The sequence below is a fragment of the Myxine glutinosa genome, chromosome 2 (assembly GCF_964187855.1).
Source record: "Myxine glutinosa chromosome 2, kmMyxGlut1.1, whole genome shotgun sequence".
In the NCBI taxonomy this organism is placed as follows: domain Eukaryota; kingdom Metazoa; phylum Chordata; class Myxini; order Myxiniformes; family Myxinidae; genus Myxine; species Myxine glutinosa.
Genome location: NC_136262.1, coordinates 140800174 through 140825446, shown reverse-complemented (window position 1 = coordinate 140825446; position 25273 = coordinate 140800174).

Genomic DNA, 25273 nt, shown 5'->3' with positions numbered 1-25273 from the left:
CTTGTGTTAGTGTGGAAAAAACACTTTTTGCACTTGTGATAGTGTTCAAAAACCACTTTTCGCACTTGGGTTAGTGTTGAAAAACCACTTTTCGCACTTGTGTTGGTGCAGGAAACCACTTTTGCACTTGTATTAGTGTGGAAAAACCACTTTTCACACTTGTGTTAGTGTTGAAAAAACACTTTTCACACTTGTGTTAGTGTTGAAAAACCACTTTTCGTCCTTGTGTTAGTGTGGAAAAACCACTTTTTGCACTTGTGTTAGTGTTGAAAAACCACTTTTGCACTTGTATTAGTGTGGAAAAAACACTTTTTACACTTGTGATAGCGTTGAAAAACCACTTTTCGCACTTGTGTTAGTGTTGAAAAACCACTTTTCGCACTTGTGTTGGTGTTGAAAAACCACTTTTCGCACTTGTGTTGGTGGAGGAAACCACTTTTGCACTTGTATTAGTGTGGAAAAAACACTTTTTGCACTTGTGATAGTGTTGAAAAACCACTTTTCGCACTTGTGTTAGTGCTGAAAAACCACTTTTTGCACTTGTGTTGGTGTTGAAAAACCACTTTTGCACTTGTGTTAGTGTTGAAAAACCACTTTTCGCACTTGTATTAGTGTGGAAAAAACCACTTTTCGCACTTGTGTTGGTGCAGGAAACCACTTTTGCACTTGTATTAGTGTGGAAAAAACACTTTTCACACTTGTGTTAGTGTTGAAAAAACACTTTTCGCACTTGTGATAGTGTTCAAAAACCACTTTTTGCACTTGTGATAGTGTTCAAAAACCACTTTTCGCACTTGTGTTAGTGTTGAAAAACCACTTTTGCACTTGTATTAGTGTGGAAAAACCACTTTTCGCACTTGTGTTGGTGCAGGAAACCAATTTTGCACTTGTATTAGTGTGGAAAAACCACTTTTCGCACTTGTGTTAGTGTGGAAAAACCACTTTTCGCACTTGTGTTGATGCAGGAAACCACTTTTGCACTTGTGCTAGTGTTGAAAACCACTTTTCGCACTTGTGTTAGAGTTGAAAAACCACTTTTGTACTTGTATTAGTGTGGAAAAACCACTTTTCGCACTTGTGTTAGTGTTGAAAAACCACTTTTCGTACTTGTGTTAGTGTGGAAAAACCACTTTTCGCACTTGTGTTAGTGAAGGAAACCACTTTTCGCACCTGTGTTAGTGTTGAAAACCCACTTTTCGCACTTGTGTTAGTGTTGAAAAACCACTTTTCGCACTTGTGTTAGTGTTGAAAAACCACTTTTGCACTTGTGTTAGTGTTGAAAAACCACTTTTGCACTTGTATTAGTGTGGAAAAAACACTTTTTACACTTGTGATAGCGTTGAAAAACCACTTTTCGCACTTGTGTTAGTGTTGAAAAACCACTTTTCGCACTTGTGTTAGTGCTGAAAAACCACTTTTCGCACTTGTGTTGGTGTTGAAAAACCACTTTTGCACTTGTGTTAGTGTTGAAAAACCACTTTTCGCACTTGTATTAGTGTGGAAAAATCACTTTTCGCACTTGTGTTAGTGTTGAAAAAACACTTTTGCACTTGTATTAGTGTGGAAAAACCACTTATCGCACTTGTGTTAGTGTTGAAAAACCACTTTTCGCACTTGTGTTAGTGTTGAAAAACCACTTTTCGCACTTGTGTTAGTGTTGAAAAACCACATTTTGCACTTGTGTTGGTGCAGGAAACCACTTTTGCACTTGTATTAGTGTGGAAAAAACACTTTTCACACTTGTGTTAGTGTTGAAAAAACACTTTTCGCACTTGTGTTGGTGCAGGAAACCACTTTTGCACTTGTATTAGTGTGGAAAAAACACTTTTTGCACTTGTGATAGTGTTGAAAAACCACTTTTCGCACTTATGTTAGTGTTGAAAAACCACTTTTCGCACTTGTGTTGGTGTTGAAAAACCACTTTTCGCACTTGTGTTGGTGCAGGAAACCACTTTTGCACTTGTATTAGTGTGGAAAAACCACTTTTCACACTTGTGTTAGTGTTGAAAAAACACTTTTCACACTTGTGTTAGTGTTGAAAAACCACTTTTCGCACTTGTGTTGGTGCAGGAAACCACTTTTGCACTTGTGCTAGTGTTGAAAAACCATTTTTCGCACTTGTGTTAGTGTTGAAAAACCACTTTTCGCACTTGTGTTGGTGCAGGAAACCACTTTTGCACTTGTATTAGTGTGGAAAAACCACTTTTCACACTTGTGTTAGTGTTGAAAAACCACTTTTCGCACTTGTGTTAGTGTTGAAAAACCACTTTTGCACTTGTATTAGTGTGGAAAAAACACTTTTCACACTTGTGTTAGTGTTGAAAAAACACTTTTCGCACTTGTGTTGGTGCAGGAAACCACTTTTGCACTTGTATTAGTGTGGAAAAAACACTTTTTGCACTTGTGATAGTGTTGAAAAACCACTTTTCACACTTATGTTAGTGTTGAAAAACCACTTTTCGCACTTATGTTAGTGTTGAAAAACCACTTTTCGCACTTGTGTTAGTGTTGAAAATCCACTTTTCGCACTTGTGTTGGTGCAGGAAACCACTTTTCGCACTTGTGTTAGTGTGGAAAAAACACTTTTTGCACTTGTGATAGTGTTCAAAAACCACTTTTCGCACTTGGGTTAGTGTTGAAAAACCACTTTTCGCACTTGTGTTGGTGCAGGAAACCACTTTTGCACTTGTATTAGTGTGGAAAAACCACTTTTCACACTTGTGTTAGTGTTGAAAAAACACTTTTCACACTTGTGTTAGTGTTGAAAAACCACTTTTGCACTTGTATTAGTGTGGAAAAAACACTTTTTACACTTGTGATAGCGTTGAAAAACCACTTTTCGCACTTGTGTTAGTGTTGAAAAACCACTTTTCGCACTTGTGTTTGTGCAGGAAACCACTTTTGCACTTGTGCTAGTGTTGAAAAACCACTTTTCGCACTTGTGTTAGTGTTGAAAAACCACTTTTCGTACTTGTGTTAGTGTGGAAAAACCACTTTTCGCACTTGTGTTAGTGTTGAAAAACCACTTTTCGCACTTGTGTTAGTGAAGGAAACCACTTTTCGCACCTATGTTAGTGTTGAAAACCCACTTTTCACACTTGTGTTAGTGTTGAAAAACCACTTTTCGCACTTGTTAGTGTTGAAAAACCACTTTTCGCACTTGTGTTAGTGTTGAAAAACCACGTTTGCACTTGTATTAGTGTGGAAAAAACACTTTTTACACTTGTGATAGCGTTGAAAAACCACTTTTCGCACTTGTGTTAGTGTTGAAAAACCACTTTTCGCACTTGTGTTAGTGCTGAAAAACCACTTTTCGCACTTGTGTTGGTGTTGAAAAACCACTTTTGCACTTGTGTTAGTGTGGAAAAACCACTTTTCGCACTTGTGTTAGTGTTGAAAAACCACTTTTGCACTTGTATTAGTGTGGAAAAACCACTTTTCGCACTTGTGTTAGTGTTGAAAAACCACTTTTCGCACTTGTGTTAGTGTTGAAAAACCACTTTTTGCACTTGTGTTGGTGCAGGAAACCACTTTTGCACTTGTATTAGTGTGGGAAAAACACTTTTCACACTTGTGTTAGTGTTGAAAAAACACTTTTCGCACTTGTGTTGGTGCAGGAAACCACTTTTGCACTTGTATTAGTGCGGAAAAAACACTTTTTGCACTTGTGATAGTGTTGAAAAACCACTTTTCGCACTTATGTTAGTGTTGAAAAACCACTTTTCGCACTTGTGTTAGTGTTGAAAAACCACTTTTCGCACTTGTGTTAGTGTTGAAAATCCACTTTTCGCACTTGTGTTGGTGCAGGAAACCACTTTTCGCACTTGTGTTAGTGTGGAAAAAACACTTTTTGCACTTGTGATAGTGTTCAAAAACCACTTTTCGCACTTGTGTTAGTGTTGAAAAACCACTTTTCGCACTTGTGTTGGTGCAGGAAACAACTTTTGCACTTGTATTAGTGTGGAAAAACTACTTTTCGCACTTGTGTTAGTGTTGAAAAACCACTTTTCGCACTCGTGTTAGTGTTGAAAAACCACTTTTCGCACTTGTGTTGGTGCAGGAAACCACTTTTGCACTTGTATTAGTGTGGAAAAACCACTTTTCGCACTTGTGTTAGTGTTGAAAAACCACTTTTCGCACTTGTGATGGTGCAGGAAACCACTTTTGCACTTGTATTAGTGTGGAAAAAACCACTTTTCGCACTTGTGTTAGTGTTGAAAAACCACTTTTCGCACTTGTGTTAGTGTTGAAAAACCACTTTTCGCACTTGTGTTGGTGCAGGAAACCACTTTTGCACGTGTATTAGTGTGGAAAAAGCACTTTTTGCACTTGTGATAGTGTTGAAAAACCACTTTTCGCACTTGTGTTAGTGTTGAAAAACCACTTTTCGCACTTGTGTTGGTGGAGGAAACCACTTTTGCACTTGTATTAGTGTGGAAAAACCACTTTTCACACTTGTGTTAGTGTTGAAAAAACACTTTTCACACTTGTGTTAGTGTTGAAAAACCACTTTTCGCACTTGTGTTGGTGCAGGAAACCACTTTTGCACTTGTGCTAGTGTTGAAAAACCACTTTTCGCACTTGTGTTAGTGTTGAAAAACCACTTTTGTACTTGTATTAGTGTGGAAAAACCACTTTTCGCACTTGTGTTAGTGTTGAAAAACCACTTTTCGCACTTGTGTTAGTGTTGAAAAACCACTTTTGCACTTGTATTAGTGTGGAAAAAACACTTTTTACACTTGTGATAGCGTTGAAAAACCACTTTTCGCACTTGTGTTCGTGTTGAAAAACCACTTTTCGCACTTGTGTTAGTGTTGAAAAACCACTTTTCGCACTTGTGTTGGTGGAGGAAACCACTTTTGCACTTGTATTAGTGTGGAAAAAACACTTTTTGCACTTGCGATAGTGTTGAAAAACCACTTTTCGCACTTGTGTTAGTGCTGAAAAACCACTTTTCGCACTTGTGTTGGTGTTGAAAAACCACTTTTCGCACTTGTGTTGGTGCAGGAAACCACTTTTGCACATGTATTAGTGTGGAAAAAGCACTTTTTGCACTTGTGATAGTGTTGAAAAACCACTTTTCGCACTTGTGTTAGTGTTGAAAAACCACTTTTCGCACTTGTGTTAGTGTTGAAAAACCACTTTTCGCACTTGTGTTGGTGCAGGAAACCACTTTTACACTTGTGCTAGTGTTGAAAAACCACTTTTCGCACTTGTGTTAGTGTTGCAAAACCACTTTTGTACTTGTATTAGTGTGGAAAAGCCACTTTTCGCACTTGTGTTAGTGTTGAAAAACCACTTTTCGTACTTGTGTTAGTGTGGAAAAACCACTTTTCGCACTTGTGTTAGTGTTGAAAAACCACTTTTCGCACTTGTGTTGGTGTTGAAAAACCACTTTTCGCACTTGTGTTGGTGGAGGAAACCACTTTTGCACTTGTATTAGTGTGGAAAAAACACTTTTTGCACTTGCGATAGTGTTGAAAAACCACTTTTCGCACTTGTGTTAGTGCTGAAAAACCACTTTTCGCACTTGTGTTGGTGTTGAAAAACCACTTTTCGCACTTGTGTTGGTGCAGGAAACCACTTTTGCACATGTATTAGTGTGGAAAAAGCACTTTTTGCACTTGTGATAGTGTTGAAAAACCACTTTTCGCACTTGTGTTAGTGTTGAAAAACCACTTTTCGCACTTGTGTTAGTGTTGAAAAACCACTTTTCGCACTTGTGTTGGTGCAGGAAACCACTTTTGCACTTGTGCTAGTGTTGAAAAACCACTTTTCGCACTTGTGTTAGTGTTGCAAAACCACTTTTGTACTTGTATTAGTGTGGAAAAACCACTTTTCGCACTTGTGTTAGTGTTGAAAAACCACTTTTCGTACTTGTGTTAGTGTGGAAAAACCACTTTTCGCACTTGTGTTAGTGTTGAAAAACCACTTTTCGCACTTGTGTTAGTGAAGGAAACCACTTTTCGCACCTGTGTTAGTGTTGAAAACCCACTTTTCGCAGTTGTGTTAGTGAAGGAAACCACTTTTCGCTCCTGTGTTAGTGTTGAAAACCAACTTTTCGCACTTGTGTTAGTGTTGAAAAACCACTTTTCGCACTTGTGTTAGTGTTGAAAAACCACTTTTCGCACTTGTGTTAGTGTTGAAAAACCACTTTTGCACTTGTATTAGTGTGGAAGAAACACTTTTTACACTTGTGATAGCGTTGAAAAACCACTTTTCGCACTTGTGTTAGTGTTGAAAAACCACTTTTCGCACTTGTTAGTGTTGAAAAACCACTTTTCGCACTTGTGTTGGTGTTGAAAAACCACTTTTTGCACTTGTGTTGGTGGAGGAAACCACTTTTGCACTTGTATTAGTGTGGAAAAAACACTTTTTGCACTTGTGATAGTGTTGAAAAACCACTTTTTGCACTTGTTAGTGCTGAAAAACCACTTTTCGCACTTGTGTTGGTGCAGGAAACCACTTTTGCACTTGTATTAGTGTGGAAAAACCACTTTTCGCACTTGTGTTAGTGTGGAAAAACCACTTTTCGCACTTGTGTTGATGCAGGAAACCACTTTTGCACTTGTATTAGTGTGGAAAAACCACTTTTCGCACTTGTGTTGATGCAGGAAACCACTTTTGCACTTGTGCTAGTGTTGAAAACCACTTTTCGCACTTGTGTTAGTGTTGAAAAACCACTTTTGTACTTGTATTAGTGTGGAAAAACCACTTTTCGCACTTGTGTTAGTGTTGAAAAACCACTTTTCGTACTTGTGTTAGTGTGGCAAAACCACTTTTTACACTTGTGATAGCGTTGAAAAACCACTTTTCGCACTTGTGTTAGAGTTGAAAAACCACTTTTCGCACTTGTGTTAGTGCTGAAAAACCACTTTTCGCACTTGTGTTGGTGTTGAAAAACCACTTTTGCACTTGTGTTAGTGTTGAAAAACCACTTTTCGCACTTGTATTAGTGTGGAAAAATCACTTTTCGCACTTGTGTTAGTGTTGAAAAACCACTTTTGCACTTGTATTAGTGTGGAAAAACCACTTATCGCACTTGTGTTAGTGTTGAAAAACCACTTTTCGCACTTGTGTTAGTGTTGAAAAACCACTTTTCGCACTTGTGTTAGTGTTGAAAAACCACTTTTTGCACTTGTGTTGGTGCAGGAAACCACTTTTGCACTTGTATTAGTGTGGAAAAAACACTTTTCACACTTGTGTTAGTGTTGAAAAAACACTTTTCGCACTTGTGTTGGTGCAGGAAACCACTTTTGCACTTGTATTAGTGTGGAAAAAACACTTTTTGCACTTGTGATAGTGTTGAAAAACCACTTTTCGCACTTATGTTAGTGTTGAAAAACCACTTTTCGCACTTGTGTTAGTGTTGAAAAACCACTTTTTGCACTTGTGTTGGTGCAGGAAACCACTTTTGCACTTGTATTAGTGTGGAAAAACCACTTTTCACACTTGTGTTAGTGTTGAAAAAACACTTTTCACACTTGTGTTAGTGTTGAAAAACCACTTTTCGCACTTGTGTTAGTGTTGAAAAACCACTTTTCGCACTTGTGTTAGTGTTGAAAAACCACTTTTCGCACTTGTGTTGGTGTTGAAAAACCACTTTTCGCACTTGTGTTGGTGGAGGAAACCACTTTTGCACTTGTATTAGTGTGGAAAAAACACTTTTTGCACTTGCGATAGTGTTGAAAAACCACTTTTCGCACTTGTGTTAGTGCTGAAAAACCACTTTTCGCACTTGTGTTGGTGTTGAAAAACCACTTTTCGCACTTGTGTTGGTGCAGGAAACCACTTTTGCACATGTATTAGTGTGGAAAAAGCACTTTTTGCACTTGTGATAGTGTTGAAAAACCACTTTTCGCACTTGTGTTAGTGTTGAAAAACCACTTTTCGCACTTGTGTTAGTGTTGAAAAACCACTTTTCGCACTTGTGTTGGTGCAGGAAACCACTTTTGCACTTGTGCTAGTGTTGAAAAACCACTTTTCGCACTTGTGTTAGTGTTGCAAAACCACATTTGTACTTGTATTAGTGTGGAAAAACCACTTTTCGCACTTGTGTTAGTGTTGAAAAACCACTTTTCGCACTTGTATTAGTGTGGAAAAACCACTTTTCGCACTTGTGTTAGTGTTGAAAAACCACTTTTGCACTTGTATTAGTGTGGAAAAACCACTTTTCACACTTGTGTTAGTGTTGAAAAACCACTTTTTGCACTTGTGTTAGTGTTGAAAAACCACTTTTCGCACTTGTGTTGGTGCAGGAAACCACTTTTGCACTTGTATTAGTGTGGAAAAAACACTTTTTGCACTTGTGATAGTGTTGAAAAACCACTTTTCGCACTTGTGTTAGTGTTCAAAAACCACTTTTCGCACTTGTGTTGGTGCAGGAAACCACTTTTGCATTTGTATTAGTGTGGAAAAACCACTTTTCACACTTGTGTTAGTGTTGAAAAAACACTTTAAACACTTGTGTTAGTGTTGAAAAACCACTTTTCGCACTTGTGTTGGTGCAGGAAACCACTTTTGCACTTGTGCTAGTGTTGAAAAACCACTTTTTGCACTTGTGTTAGTGTTGAAAAACCACTTTTGTACTTGTATTAGTGTGGAAAAACCACTTTTCGCACTTGTGTTAGTGTTGAAAAACCACTTTTCGTACTTGTGTTAGTGTGGAAAAACCACTTTTCGCACTTGTGTTAGTGTTGAAAAACCACTTTTGCACTTGTATTAGTGTGGAAAAAACACTTTTTACACTTGTGATAGCGTTGAAAAACCACTTTTCGCACTTGTGTTAGTGTTGAAAAACCACTTTTCGCACTTGTGTTGGTGTTGAAAAACCACTTTTCGCACTTGTGTTGGTGGAGGAAACCACTTTTGCACTTGTATTAGTGTGGAAAAAACACTTTTTGCACTTGTGATAGTGTTGAAAAACCACTTTTCGCACTTGTGTTAGTGTTGAAAAACCACTTTTCGCACTCGTGTTAGTGTTGAAAAACCACTTTTCGCACTTGTGTTGGTGCAGGAAACCACTTTTGCACTTGTATTAGTGTGGAAAAACCACTTTTCGCACTTGTGTTAGTGTGGAAAAACCACTTTTCGCACTTGTGTTGATGCAGGAAACCACTTTTGCACTTGTATTAGTGTGGAAAAACCACTTTTCGCACTTGTGTTGATGCAGGAAACCACTTTTGCACTTGTGCTAGTGTTGAAAACCACTTTTCGCACTTGTGTTAGTGTTGAAAAACCACTTTTGTACTTGTATTAGTGTGGAAAAACCACTTTTCGCACTTGTGTTAGTGTTGAAAAACCACTTTTCGTACTTGTGTTAGTGTGGCAAAACCACTTTTTACACTTGTGATAGCGTTGAAAAACCACTTTTCGCACTTGTGTTAGAGTTGAAAAACCACTTTTCGCACTTGTGTTAGTGCTGAAAAACCACTTTTCGCACTTGTGTTGGTGTTGAAAAACCACTTTTGCACTTGTGTTAGTGTTGAAAAACCACTTTTCGCACTTGTATTAGTGTGGAAAAATCACTTTTCGCACTTGTGTTAGTGTTGAAAAACCACTTTTGCACTTGTATTAGTGTGGAAAAACCACTTATCGCACTTGTGTTAGTGTTGAAAAACCACTTTTCGCACTTGTGTTAGTGTTGAAAAACCACTTTTCGCACTTGTGTTAGTGTTGAAAAACCACTTTTTGCACTTGTGTTGGTGCAGGAAACCACTTTTGCACTTGTATTAGTGTGGAAAAAACACTTTTCACACTTGTGTTAGTGTTGAAAAAACACTTTTCGCACTTGTGTTGGTGCAGGAAACCACTTTTGCACTTGTATTAGTGTGGAAAAAACACTTTTTGCACTTGTGATAGTGTTGAAAAACCACTTTTCGCACTTATGTTAGTGTTGAAAAACCACTTTTCGCACTTGTGTTAGTGTTGAAAAACCACTTTTTGCACTTGTGTTGGTGCAGGAAACCACTTTTGCACTTGTATTAGTGTGGAAAAACCACTTTTCACACTTGTGTTAGTGTTGAAAAAACACTTTTCACACTTGTGTTAGTGTTGAAAAACCACTTTTCGCACTTGTGTTAGTGTTGAAAAACCACTTTTCGCACTTGTGTTAGTGTTGAAAAACCACTTTTCGCACTTGTGTTGGTGTTGAAAAACCACTTTTCGCACTTGTGTTGGTGGAGGAAACCACTTTTGCACTTGTATTAGTGTGGAAAAAACACTTTTTGCACTTGCGATAGTGTTGAAAAACCACTTTTCGCACTTGTGTTAGTGCTGAAAAACCACTTTTCGCACTTGTGTTGGTGTTGAAAAACCACTTTTCGCACTTGTGTTGGTGCAGGAAACCACTTTTGCACATGTATTAGTGTGGAAAAAGCACTTTTTGCACTTGTGATAGTGTTGAAAAACCACTTTTCGCACTTGTGTTAGTGTTGAAAAACCACTTTTCGCACTTGTGTTAGTGTTGAAAAACCACTTTTCGCACTTGTGTTGGTGCAGGAAACCACTTTTGCACTTGTGCTAGTGTTGAAAAACCACTTTTCGCACTTGTGTTAGTGTTGCAAAACCACATTTGTACTTGTATTAGTGTGGAAAAACCACTTTTCGCACTTGTGTTAGTGTTGAAAAACCACTTTTCGTACTTGTGTTAGTGTGGAAAAACCACTTTTCGCACTTGTGTTAGTGTTGAAAAACCACTTTTCGCACTTGTGTTAGTGAAGGAAACCACTTTTCGCACCTGTGTTAGTGTTGAAAACCCACTTTTCGCAGTTGTGTTAGTGAAGGAAACCACTTTTCGCTCCTGTGTTAGTGTTGAAAACCAACTTTTCGCACTTGTGTTAGTGTTGAAAAACCACTTTTCGCACTTGTGTTAGTGTTGAAAAACCACTTTTCGCACTTGTGTTAGTGTTGAAAAACCACTTTTGCACTTGTATTAGTGTGGAAGAAACACTTTTTACACTTGTGATAGCGTTGAAAAACCACTTTTCGCACTTGTGTTAGTGTTGAAAAACCACTTTTCGCACTTGTGTTAGTGTTGAAAAACCACTTTTCGCACTTGTGTTGGTGTTGAAAAACCACTTTTTGCACTTGTGTTGGTGGAGGAAACCACTTTTGCACTTGTATTAGTGTGGAAAAAACACTTTTTGCACTTGTGATAGTGTTGAAAAACCACTTTTTGCACTTGTTAGTGCTGAAAAACCACTTTTCGCACTTGTGTTGGTGTTGAAAAACCACTTTTGCACTTGTATTAGTGTGGAAAAACCACTTTTCGCACTTGTGTTAGTGTTGAAAAACCACTTTTCGCACTTGTATTAGTGTGGAAAAACCACTTTTCGCACTTTTGTTAGTGTTGAAAAACCACTTTTGCACTTGTATTAGTGTGGAAAAACCACTTTTCACACTTGTGTTAGTGTTGAAAAACCACTTTTTGCACTTGTGTTAGTGTTGAAAAACCACTTTTCGCACTTGTGTTGGTGCAGGAAACCACTTTTGCACTTGTATTAGTGTGGAAAAAACACTTTTTGCACTTGTGATAGTGTTGAAAAACCACTTTTCGCACTTGTGTTAGTGTTGAAAAACCACTTTTCGCACTTGTGTTGGTGCAGGAAACCACTTTTGCATTTGTATTAGTGTGGAAAAACCACTTTTCACACTTGTGTTAGTGTTGAAAAAACACTTTAAACACTTGTGTTAGTGTTGAAAAACCACTTTTCGCACTTGTGTTGGTGCAGGAAACCACTTTTGCACTTGTATTAGTGTGGAAAAAACACTTTTTGCACTTGTGTTAGTGTTGAAAAACCACTTTTGCACTTGTATTAGTGTGGAAAAAACACTTTTTACACTTGTGATAGTGTTGAAAAACCACTTTTCGCACTTGTGTTAGTGTTGAAAAACCACTTTTCGCACTTGTGTTGGTGCAGGAAACCACTTTTGCACTTGTGCTAGTGTTGAAAAACCACTTTTTGCACTTGTGTTAGTGTTGAAAAACCACTTTTGTACTTGTATTAGTGTGGAAAAACCACTTTTCGCACTTGTGTTAGTGTTGAAAAACCACTTTTCGTACTTGTGTTAGTGTGGAAAAACCACTTTTCGCACTTGTGTTAGTGTTGAAAAACCACTTTTGCACTTGTATTAGTGTGGAAAAAACACTTTTTACACTTGTGATAGCGTTGAAAAACCACTTTTCGCACTTGTGTTAGTGTTGAAAAACCACTTTTCGCACTTGTGTTGGTGTTGAAAAACCACTTTTCGCACTTGTGTTGGTGGAGGAAACCACTTTTGCACTTGTATTAGTGTGGAAAAAACACTTTTTGCACTTGTGATAGTGTTGAAAAACCACTTTTCGCACTTGTGTTAGTGTTGAAAAACCACTTTTCGCACTCGTGTTAGTGTTGAAAAACCACTTTTCGCACTTGTGTTGGTGCAGGAAACCACTTTTGCACTTGTATTAGTGTGGAAAAACCACTTTTCGCACTTGTGTTAGTGTGGAAAAACCACTTTTCGCACTTGTGTTGATGCAGGAAACCACTTTTGCACTTGTATTAGTGTGGAAAAACCACTTTTCGCACTTGTGTTGATGCAGGAAACCACTTTTGCACTTGTGCTAGTGTTGAAAACCACTTTTCGCACTTGTGTTAGTGTTGAAAAACCACTTTTGTACTTGTATTAGTGTGGAAAAACCACTTTTCGCACTTGTGTTAGTGTTGAAAAACCACTTTTCGTACTTGTGTTAGTGTGGCAAAACCACTTTTTACACTTGTGATAGCGTTGAAAAACCACTTTTCGCACTTGTGTTAGAGTTGAAAAACCACTTTTCGCACTTGTGTTAGTGCTGAAAAACCACTTTTCGCACTTGTGTTGGTGTTGAAAAACCACTTTTGCACTTGTGTTAGTGTTGAAAAACCACTTTTCGCACTTGTATTAGTGTGGAAAAATCACTTTTCGCACTTGTGTTAGTGTTGAAAAACCACTTTTGCACTTGTATTAGTGTGGAAAAACCACTTATCGCACTTGTGTTAGTGTTGAAAAACCACTTTTCGCACTTGTGTTAGTGTTGAAAAACCACTTTTCGCACTTGTGTTAGTGTTGAAAAACCACTTTTTGCACTTGTGTTGGTGCAGGAAACCACTTTTGCACTTGTATTAGTGTGGAAAAAACACTTTTCACACTTGTGTTAGTGTTGAAAAAACACTTTTCGCACTTGTGTTGGTGCAGGAAACCACTTTTGCACTTGTATTAGTGTGGAAAAAACACTTTTTGCACTTGTGTTAGTGTTGAAAAACCACTTTTTGCACTTGTGTTGGTGCAGGAAACCACTTTTGCACTTGTATTAGTGTGGAAAAACCACTTTTCACACTTGTGTTAGTGTTGAAAAAACACTTTTCACACTTGTGTTAGTGTTGAAAAACCACTTTTCGCACTTGTGTTGGTGCAGGAAACCACTTTTGCACTTGTGCTAGTGTTGAAAAACCACTTTTCGCACTTGTGTTAGTGTTGAAAAACCACTTTTCGCACTTGTGTTAGTGTTGAAAAAACACTTTTCGCACTTGTGTTGGTGCAGGAAACCACTTTTGCACTTGTATTAGTGTGGAAAAAACACTTTTTGCACTTGTGATAGTGTTGAAAAACCACTTTTCGCACTTATGTTAGTGTTGAAAAACCACTTTTCGCACTTGTGTTCGTGTTGAAAAACCACTTTTGCACTTGTGTTGGTGCAGGAAACCACTTTTGCACTTGTATTAGTGTGGAAAAACCACTTTTCACACTTGTGTTAGTGTTGAAAAAACACTTTTCACACTTGTGTTAGTGTTGAAAAACCACTTTTCGCACTTGTGTTGGTGCAGGAAACCACTTTTGCACTTGTGCTAGTGTTGAAAAACCACTTTTCGCACTTGTGTTAGTGTTGAAAAACCACTTTTCGCACTTGTGTTAGTGTTGAAAAACCACTTTTTGCACTTGTGTTGGTGCAGGAAACCACTTGTGCACTTGTATTAGTGTGGAAAAAACACTTTTCACACTTGTGTTAGTGTTGAAAAATCACTTTTCGCACTTGTGTTGGTGCAGGAAACCACTTTTGCACTTGTATTAGTGTGGAAAAAACACTTTTTGCACTTGTGATAGTGTTGAAAAACCACTTTTCGCACTTATGTTAGTGTTGAAAAACCACTTTTCGCACTTGTGTTAGTGTTGAAAATCCACTTTTCGCACTTGTGTTGGTGCAGGAAACCACTTTTCGCACTTGTGTTAGTGTGGAAAAAACACTTTTTGCACTTGTGATAGTGTTCAAAAACCACTTTTCGCACTTGGGTTAGTGTTGAAAAACCACTTTTCGCACTTGTGTTGGTGTTGAAAAACCACTTTTGCACTTGTGTTAGTGTTGAAAAACCACTTTTCGCACTTGTATTAGTGTGGAAAAAACCACTTTTCGCACTTGTGTTAGTGTTGAAAAACCACTTTTGCACTTGTATTAGTGTGGAAAAACCACTTTTCGCACTTGTGTTAGTGTTGAAAAACCACTTTTTGCACTTGTGTTGGTGCAGGAAACCACTTTTGCACTTGTATTAGTGTGGAAAAAACACTTTTCACACTTGTGTTAGTGTTGAAAAAACACTTTTCGCACTTGTGATAGTGTTCAAAAACCACTTTTTGCACTTGTGATAGTGTTCAAAAACCACTTTTCGCACTTGTTTTAGTGTTGAAAAACCACTTTTCGCACTCGTGTTAGTGTTGAAAAACCACTTTTCGCACTTGTGTTGGTGCAGGAAACCACTTTTGCACTTGTATTAGTGTGGAAAAAACACTTTTTGCACTTGTGATAGTGTTGAAAAACCACTTTTCGCACTTGTGTTAGTGTTGAAAAACCACTTTTCGCACTTGTGTTAGTGTTGAAAAACCACTTTCCGCACTTGTGTTAGTGTTGAAAAACCACTTTTCGCACTTGTGTTAGTGTTGAAAAACCACTTTTCGCACTTGTGTTAGTGAAGGAAACCACTTTTCGCACCTGTGTTAGTGTTGAAAAACCACTTTTCGCACTTGTGTTAGTGTTGAAAAACCACTTTTCACACATGTGTTGGTGCAGGAAACCACTTTTGCACTTGTATTAGTGTGGAAAAACCACTTTTCCCACTTGTGTTAGTGTTGAAAAACCACTTTTCGCACTTGTATTAGTGTTGAAAAACCACTTTTCGCACTTGTGTTGGTGCAGGAAACCACTTTTGCACTTGTATTAGTGTGGAAAAACACTTTTTGGACTTGTGATAGTGTTGAAAAACCACTTTTCGCACTTGTGTTAGTGTTGAAAAACCACTTTTTGCACTTGCGTTAGTGTTGAAAAACCACTTTTGCACTTGTATTAGTGTGGAAAAACCACTTTTCGCACTTGTGTTAGTGTTGAAAAACCACTTTTCGCACTTGTGTTGGTGCAGGAAACCACTTTTGCACTTGTATTAGTATGGAAAAAACACTTTTTGCACTTGTGATAGTGTTGAAAAACCACTTTTCGCACTTGTGATAGTGTTGAAAAACCACTTTTCGCACTTGTGTTGGTGCAGGAAACCACTTTTGCATGTGTATTAGTGTGGAAAAAACACTTTTTGCACTTGTGATAGTGTTGAAAAACCACTTTTCGCACTTGTGTTAGTGTTGAAAAACCACTTTTCGCACTTGTGTTGGTGCAGGAAACCACTTTTGCACTTGTATTAGTGTGGAAAAACCACTTTTCACACTTGTGTTAGTGTTGAAAAAACACTTTTGGCACTTGTGTTAGTGTTGAAAAACCACTTTTCGCACTTGTGTTGGTGCAGGAAACCACTTTTGCACTTGTATTAGTGTGGAAAAAACACTTTTTGCACTTGTGATAGTGTTGAAAAACAACTTTTCGCACTTGTGTTAGTGTTGAAAAACCACTTTTCGCACTTGTGTTTGTGCAGGAAACCACTTTTGCGCTTGTGCTAGTGTTGAAAACCACTTTTCGCACTTGTGTTAGTGTTGAAAAACCACTTTTCGTACTTGTGTTAGTGTGGAAAAACCACTTTTCGCACTTGTGTTAGTGAAGGAAACCACTTTTCGCACCTGTGTTAGTGTTGAAAACCCACTTTTCGCACTTGTGTTAGTGTTGAAAAAACCCTTTTTGCACTTGTGATAGTGTTGAAAAACCACTTTTCGCACTTGTGTTAGTGCTGAAAAACCACTTTTCGCACTTGTGTTAGTGTTGAAAAACCACTTTTGCACTTGTATTAGTGTGGAAAAACCACTTTTCGCACTTGCGTTAGTGTTGAAAAACCACTTTTCGCACTTGTATTAGTGTGGAAAAACCACTTTTCGCACTTGTGTTAGTGTTGAAAAACCACTTTTGCACTTGTATTAATGTGGAAAAACCACTTTTCGCACTTGTGTTAGTGTTGAAAAACCACTTTTCGCACTTGTGTTAGTGTTGAAAAACCACTTTTCGCACTTGTGTTGGTGCAGGAAACCACTTTTCGCACTTGTGTTAGTGTGGAAAAAACACTTTTTGCACTTGTGATAGTGTTCAAAAACCTCTTTTCGCACTTGTGTTAGTGTTGAAAAACCACTTTTTGCACTTGTGTTGGTGCAGGAAACCACTTTTGCACTTGCATTAGTGTGGAAAAAACACTTTTTGCACTTGTGATAGTGTTGAAAAACCACTTTTCGCACTTGTGTTAGTGTTGAAAAACCACTTTTCGCACTTGTGTTAGTGTTGAAAAACCACTTTTGCACTTGTATTAGTGTGGGAAAAACACTTTTTGCACTTGTGATAGTGTTGAAAAAACACTTTTCGCACTTGTGTTAGTGTTGAAAAACCACTTTTCGCACTTGTGTTAGTGTTGAAAACCCACTTTTCGCACTTGTGTTAGTGTTGAAAACCCCCTTTTCGCACTTGTGTTAGTGTTGAAAATCCACTTTTCGCACTTGTGTTGGTGCAGGAAACCACTTTTCGCACTTGTGTTAGTGTGGAAAAAACACTTTTTGCATATTTGTTAGTGTTGAAAAACCACTTTTCGCACTTGTGTTGGTGCAGGAAACCACTTTTGCACTTGTATTAGTGTGGAAAAAACACTTTTTGCACTTGTGATAGTGTTGAAAAACCACTTTTCGCACTTGTGTTAGTGTTGAAAAACCACTTTTCGCACTTGTGTTAGTGTTGAAAAACCACTTTCCGCACTTGTGTTAGTGTTGAAAAACCACTTTTCGCACTTGTGTTAGTGTTGAAAAACCACTTTTCGCACTTGTGTTAGTGTTGAAAAACCACTTTTCGCACTTGTGTTAGTGTTGAAAAACCACTTTTCGCACCTGTATTAGTGTGGAAAAACCACTTTTCGCATTTGTGTTAGTGTTGAAAAACCACTTTTCGCACTTGTGTTGGTGCAGGAAACCACTTTTGCACTTGTATTAGTATGGAAAAAACACTTTTTGCACTTGTGATAGTGTTGAAAAACCACTTTTCGCACTTGTGTTAGTGTTGAAAACCCACTTTTCGCACTTGTGTTAGTGTTGAAAACCCCCTTTTCGCACTTGTGTTAGTGTTGAAAATCCACTTTTTGCACTTGTGTTGGTGCAGGAAACCACTTTTCGCACTTGTGTTAGTGTGGAAAAAACACTTTTTGCATATTTGTTAGTGTTGAAAAACCACTTTTCGCACTTGTCTTAGTGTTGAAAAACCACTTTTCACACTTGTGTTGGTGCAGGAAACCACTTTTGCACTTGTATTAGTGTGGAAAAAACACTTTTTGCACTTGTGATAGTGTTGAAAAACCACTTTTCGCACTTGTGTTAGTGTTGAAAAACCACTTTTCGCACTTGTGTTAGTGTTGAAAAACCACTTTCCGCACTTGTTAGTGTTGAAAAACCACTTTTCGCACTTGTGTTAGTGTTGAAAAACCACTTTTCGCACTTGTGTTAGTGTTGAAAAACCACTTTTCGCGCTTGTGTTAGTGAAGGAAACCACTTTTCGCACCTGTATTAGTGTGGAAAAACCACTTTTCGCATTTGTGTTAGTGTTGAAAAACCACTTTTCGCACTTGTGTTGGTGCAGGAAACCACTTTTGCACTTGTATTAGTATGGAAAAAACACTTTTTGCACTTGTGATAGTGTTGAAAAACCACTTTTTGCACTTGTGTTAGTGTTGAAAAACCACTTTTCGCACTTGTGTTGGTGCAGGAAACCACTTTTGCACTTGCATTAGTGTGGAAAAAACACTTTTTGCACTTGTGATAGTGCTGAAAAACCACTTTTCGCACTTGTGTTAGTGTTGAAAAACCACTTTTCGCACTTGTGTTAGTGAAGGAAACCACTTTTCGCACCTATGTTAGTGTTGAAAACCCACTTTTCGCACTTGTGTTAGTGTTGAAAAACCACTTTTCGCACTTGTGTTAGTGTTGAAAAACCACTTTTCGCACTTGTGTTAGTGTTGAAAAACCACGTTTGCACTTGTATTAGTGTGGAAAAAACACTTTTTACACTTGTGATAGCGTTGAAAAACCACTTTTCGCACTTGTGTTAGTGTTGAAAAACCACTTTTCGCACTTGTGTTAGTGCTGAAAAACCACTTTTCGCACTTGTGTTGGTGTTGAAAAACCACTTTTGCACTTGTGTTAGTGTGGAAAAACCACTTTTCGCACTTGTGTTAGTGTTGAAAAACCACTTTTGCACTTGTATTAGTGTGGAAAAACCACTTTTCGCACTTGTGTTAGTGTTGAAAAACCACTTTTCGCACTTGTGTTAGTGTTGAAAAACCACTTTTTGCACTTGTGTTGGTGCAGGAAACCACTTTTGCACTTGTATTAGTGTGGGAAAAACACTTTTCACACTTGTGTTAGTGTTGAAAAAACACTTTTCGCACTTGTGTTGGTGCAGGAAACCACTTTTGCACTTGTATTAGTGCGGAAAAAACACTTTTTGCACTTGTGATAGTGTTGAAAAACCACTTTTCGCACTTATGTTAGTGTTGAAAAACCACTTTTCGCACTTGTGTTAGTGTTGAAAAACCACTTTTCGCACTTGTGTTAGTGTTGAAAATCCACTTTTCGCACTTGTGTTGGTGCAGGAAACCACTTTTCGCACTTGTGTTAGTGTGGAAAAAACACTTTTTGCACTTGTGATAGTGTTCAAAAACCACTTTTCGCACTTGTGTTAGTGTTGAAAAACCACTTTTCGCACTTGTGTTGGTGCAGGAAACAACTTTTGCACTTGTATTAGTGTGGAAAAACTACTTTTCGCACTTGTGTTAGTGTTGAAAAACCACTTTTCGCACTCGTGTTAGTGTTGAAAAACCACTTTTCGCACTTGTGTTGGTGCAGGAAACCACTTTTGCACTTGTATTAGTGTGGAAAAACCACTTTTAAACCACTTTTCGCACTTGTGTTAGTGTTGAAAAACCACTTTTCGCACTTGTGTTGGTGCAGGAAACCACTTTTGCACTTGTATTAGTGTGGAAAAAACCACTTTTCGCACTTGTGTTAGTGTTGAAAAACCACTTTTCGCACTTGTGTTAGTGTTGAAAAACCACTTTTCGCACTTGTGTTTGTGCAGGAAACCACTTTTGCACGTGTATTAGTGTGGAAAAAGCACTTTTTGCACTTGTGATAGTGTTGAAAAACCACTTTCTCGCACTTGTGTTAGTGTTGAAAAAACCACTTTTCGCACTTGTGTTGGTGGAGGAAACCACTTTTGCACTTGTATTAGTGTGGAAAAAACCACTTTTCACACTTGTGTTAGTGTTGAAAAAAACACTTTTCACACTTGTGTTAGTGTTGAAAAAACCACTTTTCGCACTTGTGTTCGGTGCAGGAAACCACTTTTGCACTTGTGCTAGTGTTGGAAAAACCACTTTTCGCACTTGTGTTAGTGTTGAAAAACCACTTTGTACTTGTATTAGTGTGGAAAAACCACTTTTCGCACTTGTGTTAGTGTTGAAAAACCACTTTTCCGCACTTGTGTTAGTGTTGAAAAACCACTTTTGCACTTGTATTAGTGTGGAAAAAACACTTTTTACACTTGTGATAGCGTTGAAAAACCACTTTTCGCACTTGTTTTCGTGTTGAAAAACCACTTTTCGCACTTGTGTTAGTGTTGAAAAACCACTTTTTCGCACTTGTGTTGGTGTTGAAAAACCACTTTTCCGCACTTGTGTTGGTGGAGGAAACCACTTTTGCACTTGTATTAGTGTGGAAAAAACACTTTTTGCACTTGCGATAGTGTTGAAAAACCACTTTTCGCACTTGTGTTAGTGCTGAAAAACCACTTTTCGCACTTGTGTTGGTGTTGAAAAACCACTTTTCGCACTTGTGTTGGTGCAGGAAACCACTTTTGCACATGTATTAGTGTGGAAAAAGCACTTTGTGCACTTGTGATAGTGTTGAAAAACCACTTTTCGCACTTGTGTTAGTGTTGAAAAACCCACTTTTCGCACTTGTGTTAGTGTTGAAAAACCACTTTTCGCACTTGTGTTGGTGCAGGAAACCACTTTTGCACTTGTGCTAGTGTTGAAAAACCACTTTTCCGCACTTGTGTTAGTGTTGCAAAACCACTTTTGTACTTGTATTAGTGTGGAAAAACCACTTTTCGCACTTGTGTTAGTGTTGAAAAACCACTTTTCGTACTTGTGTTAGTGTGGAAAAACCACTTTTCGCACTTGTGTTAGTGTTGAAAAACCACTTTTCGCACTTGTGTTAGTGAAGGAAACCACTTTTCGCACCTGTGTTAGTGTTGAAAACCCACTTTTCGCAGTTGTGTTAGTGAAGGAAACCACTTTTCGCTCCTGTGTTAGTGTTGAAAACCAACTTTTCGCACTTGTGTTAGTGTTGAAAAACCACTTTTCGCACTTGTGTTAGTGTTGAAAAACCACTTTTCGCACTTGTGTTAGTGTTGAAAAACCACTTTTGCACTTGTATTAGTGTGGAAGAAACACTTTTTACACTTGTGATAGCATTGAAAAACCACTTTTCGCACTTGTGTTAGTGTTGAAAAACCACTTTTCGCACTTGTGTTAGTGTTGAAAAACCACTTTTCGCACTTGTGTTGGTGTTGAAAAACCACTTTTTGCACTTGTGTTGGTGGAGGAAACCACTTTTGCACTTGTATTAGTGTGGAAAAAACACTTTTTGCACTTGTGATAGTGTTGAAAAACCACTTTTTGCACTTGTTAGTGCTGAAAAACCACTTTTCGCACTTGTGTTGGTGTTGAAAAACCACTTTTGCACTTGTATTAGTGTGGAAAAACCACTTTTCGCACTTGTGTTAGTGTTGAAAAACCACTTTTCGCACTTGTATTAGTGTGGAAAAACCACTTTTCGCACTTGTGTTAGTGTTGAAAAACCACTTTTGCACTTGTATTAGTGTGGAAAAACCACTTTTCACACTTGTGTTAGTGTTGAAAAACCACTTTTTGCACTTGTGTTAGTGTTGAAAAACCACTTTTCGCACTTGTGTTGGTGCAGGAAACCACTTTTGCACTTGTATTAGTGTGGAAAAAACACTTTTTGCACTTGTGATAGTGTTGAAAAACCACTTTTCGCACTTGTGTTAGTGTTGAAAAACCACTTTTCGCACTTGTGTTGGTGCAGGAAACCACTTTTGCATTTGTATTAGTGTGGAAAAACCACTTTTCACACTTGTGTTAGTGTTGAAAAAACACTTTAAACACTTGTGTTAGTGTTGAAAAACCACTTTTCGCACTTGTGTTGGTGCAGGAAACCACTTTTGCACTTGTATTAGTGTGGAAAAAACACTTTTTGCACTTGTGTTAGTGTTGAAAAACCACTTTTGCACTTGTATTAGTGTGGAAAAAACACTTTTTACACTTGTGATAGTGTTGAAAAACCACTTTTCGCACTTGTGTTAGTGTTGAAAAACCACTTTTCGCACTTGTGTTGGTGCAGGAAACCACTTTTGCACTTGTGCTAGTGTTGAAAAACCACTTTTTGCACTTGTGTTAGTGTTGAAAAACCACTTTTGTACTTGTATTAGTGTGGAAAAACCACTTTTCGCACTTGTGTTAGTGTTGAAAAACCACTTTTCGTACTTGTGTTAGTGTGGAAAAACCACTTTTCGCACTTGTGTTAGTGTTGAAAAACCACTTTTGCACTTGTATTAGTGTGGAAAAAACACTTTTTACACTTGTGATAGCGTTGAAAAACCACTTTTCGCACTTGTGTTAGTGTTGAAAAACCACTTTTCGCACTTGTGTTGGTGTTGAAAAACCACTTTTCGCACTTGTGTTGGTGGAGGAAACCACTTTTGCACTTGTATTAGTGTGGAAAAAACACTTTTTGCACTTGTGATAGTGTTGAAAAACCACTTTTCGCACTTGTGTTAGTGTTGAAAAACCACTTTTCGCACTCGTGTTAGTGTTGAAAAACCACTTTTCGCACTTGTGTTGGTGCAGGAAACCACTTTTGCACTTGTATTAGTGTGGAAAAACCACTTTTCACACTTGTGTTAGTGTGGAAAAACCACTTTTCGCACTTGTGTTGATGCAGGAAACCACTTTTGCACTTGTATTAGTGTGGAAAAACCACTTTTCGCACTTGTGTTGATGCAGGAAACCACTTTTGCACTTGTGCTAGTGTTGAAAACCACTTTTCGCACTTGTGTTAGTGTTGAAAAACCACTTTTGTACTTGTATTAGTGTGGAAAAACCACTTTTCGCACTTGTGTTAGTGTTGAAAAACCACTTTTCGTACTTGTGTTAGTGTGGCAAAACCACTTTTTACACTTGTGATAGCGTTGAAAAACCACTTTTCGCACTTGTGTTAGAGTTGAAAAACCACTTTTGCACTTGTGTTAGTGTTGAAAAACCACTTTTCGCACTTGTATTAGTGTGGAAAAATCACTTTTCGCACTTGTGTTAGTGTTGAAAAACCACTTTTGCACTTGTATTAGTGTGGAAAAACCACTTATCGCACTTGTGTTAGTGTTGAAAAACCACTTTTCGCACTTGTGTTAGTGTTGAAAAACCACTTTTCGCACTTGTGTTAGTGTTGAAAAACCACTTTTCGCACTTGTGTTAGTGTTGAAAAACCACTTTTCGCACTTGTGTTAGTGTTGAAAAACCACTTTTTGCACTTGTGTTGGTGCAGGAAACCACTTTTGCACTTGTATTAGTGTTGAAAAACCACTTTTCGCACTTGTGTTAGTGTTGAAAAACCACTTTTCGCACTTGTGTTGGTGGAGGAAACCACTTTTGCACTTGTATTAGTGTGGAAAAACCACTTTTCACACTTGTGTTAGTGTTGAAAAAACACTTTTCACACTTGTGTTAGTGTTGAAAAACCACTTTTCGCACTTGTGTTGGTGGAGGAAACCACTTTTGCACTTGTATTAGTGTGGAAAAACCACTTTTCACACTTGTGTTAGTGTTGAAAAAACACTTTTCACACTTGTGTTAGTGTTGAAAAACCACTTTTGCACTTGTATTAGTGTGGAAGAAACACTTTTTACACTTGTGATAGCATTGAAAAACCACTTTTCGCACTTGTGTTAGTGTTGAAAAACCACTTTTCGCACTTGTGTTAGTGTTGAAAAACCACTTTTCGTACTTGTGTTAGTGTGGCAAAACCACTTTTTACACTTGTGATAGCGTTGAAAAACCACTTTTCGCACTTGTGTTAGAGTTGAAAAACCACTTTTCGCACTTGTGTTAGTGCTGAAAAACCACTTTTCGCACTTGTGTTGGTGTTGAAAAACCACTTTTGCACTTGTGTTAGTGTTGAAAAACCACTTTTCGCACTTGTATTAGTGTGGAAAAATCACTTTTCGCACTTGTGTTAGTGTTGAAAAACCACTTTTGCACTTGTATTAGTGTGGAAAAACCACTTATCGCACTTGTGTTAGTGTTGAAAAACCACTTTTCGCACTTGTGTTAGTGTTGAAAAACCACTTTTCGCACTTGTGTTAGTGTTGAAAAACCACTTTTTGCACTTGTGTTGGTGCAGGAAACCACTTTTGCACTTGTATTAGTGTGGAAAAAACACTTTTCACACTTGTGTTAGTGTTGAAAAAACACTTTTCGCACTTGTGTTGGTGCAGGAAACCACTTTTGCACTTGTATTAGTGTGGAAAAAACACTTTTTGCACTTGTGATAGTGTTGAAAAACCACTTTTCGCACTTATGTTAGTGTTGAAAAACCACTTTTCGCACTTGTGTTAGTGTTGAAAAACCACTTTTTGCACTTGTGTTGGTGCAGGAAACCACTTTTGCACTTGTATTAGTGTGGAAAAACCACTTTTCACACTTGTGTTAGTGTTGAAAAAACACTTTTCACACTTGTGTTAGTGTTGAAAAACCACTTTTCGCACTTGTGTTCGTGTTGAAAAACCACTTTTCGCACTTGTGTTAGTGTTGAAAAACCACTTTTCGCACTTGTGTTGGTGTTGAAAAACCACTTTTTGCACTTGTGTTGGTGGAGGAAACCACTTTTGCACTTGTATTAGTGTGGAAAAAACACTTTTTGCACTTGCGATAGTGTTGAAAAACCACTTTTCGCACTTGTGTTAGTGCTGAAAAACCACTTTTCGCACTTGTGTTGGTGTTGAAAAACCACTTTTCGCACTTGTGTTGGTGCAGGAAACCACTTTTGCACATGTATTAGTGTGGAAAAAGCACTTTTTGCACTTGTGATAGTGTTGAAAAACCACTTTTCGCACTTGTGTTAGTGTTGAAAAACCACTTTTCGCACTTGTGTTAGTGTTGAAAAACCACTTTTCGCACTTGTGTTGGTGCAGGAAACCACTTTTGCACTTGTGCTAGTGTTGAAAAACCACTTTTCGCACTTGTGTTAGTGTTGCAAAACCACTTTTGTACTTGTATTAGTGTGGAAAAACCACTTTTCGCACTTGTGTTAGTGTTGAAAAACCACTTTTCGTACTTGTGTTAGTGTGGAAAAACCACTTTTCGCACTTGTGTTAGTGTTGAAAAACCACTTTTCGCACTTGTGTTAGTGAAGGAAACCACTTTTCGCTCCTGTGTTAGTGTTGAAAACCAACTTTTCGCACTTGTGTTAGTGTTGAAAAACCACTTTTCGCACTTGTGTTAGTGTTGAAAAACCACTTTTCGCACTTGTGTTAGTGTTGAAAAACCACTTTTGCACTTGTATTAGTGTGGAAGAAACACTTTTTACACTTGTGTTAGTGTTGAAAAACCACTTTTCGCACTTGTGTTGGTGTTGAAAAACCACTTTTGCACTTGTATTAGTGTGGAAAAAACACTTTTTGCACTTGTGATAGTGTTGAAAAACCACTTTTTGCACTTGTTAG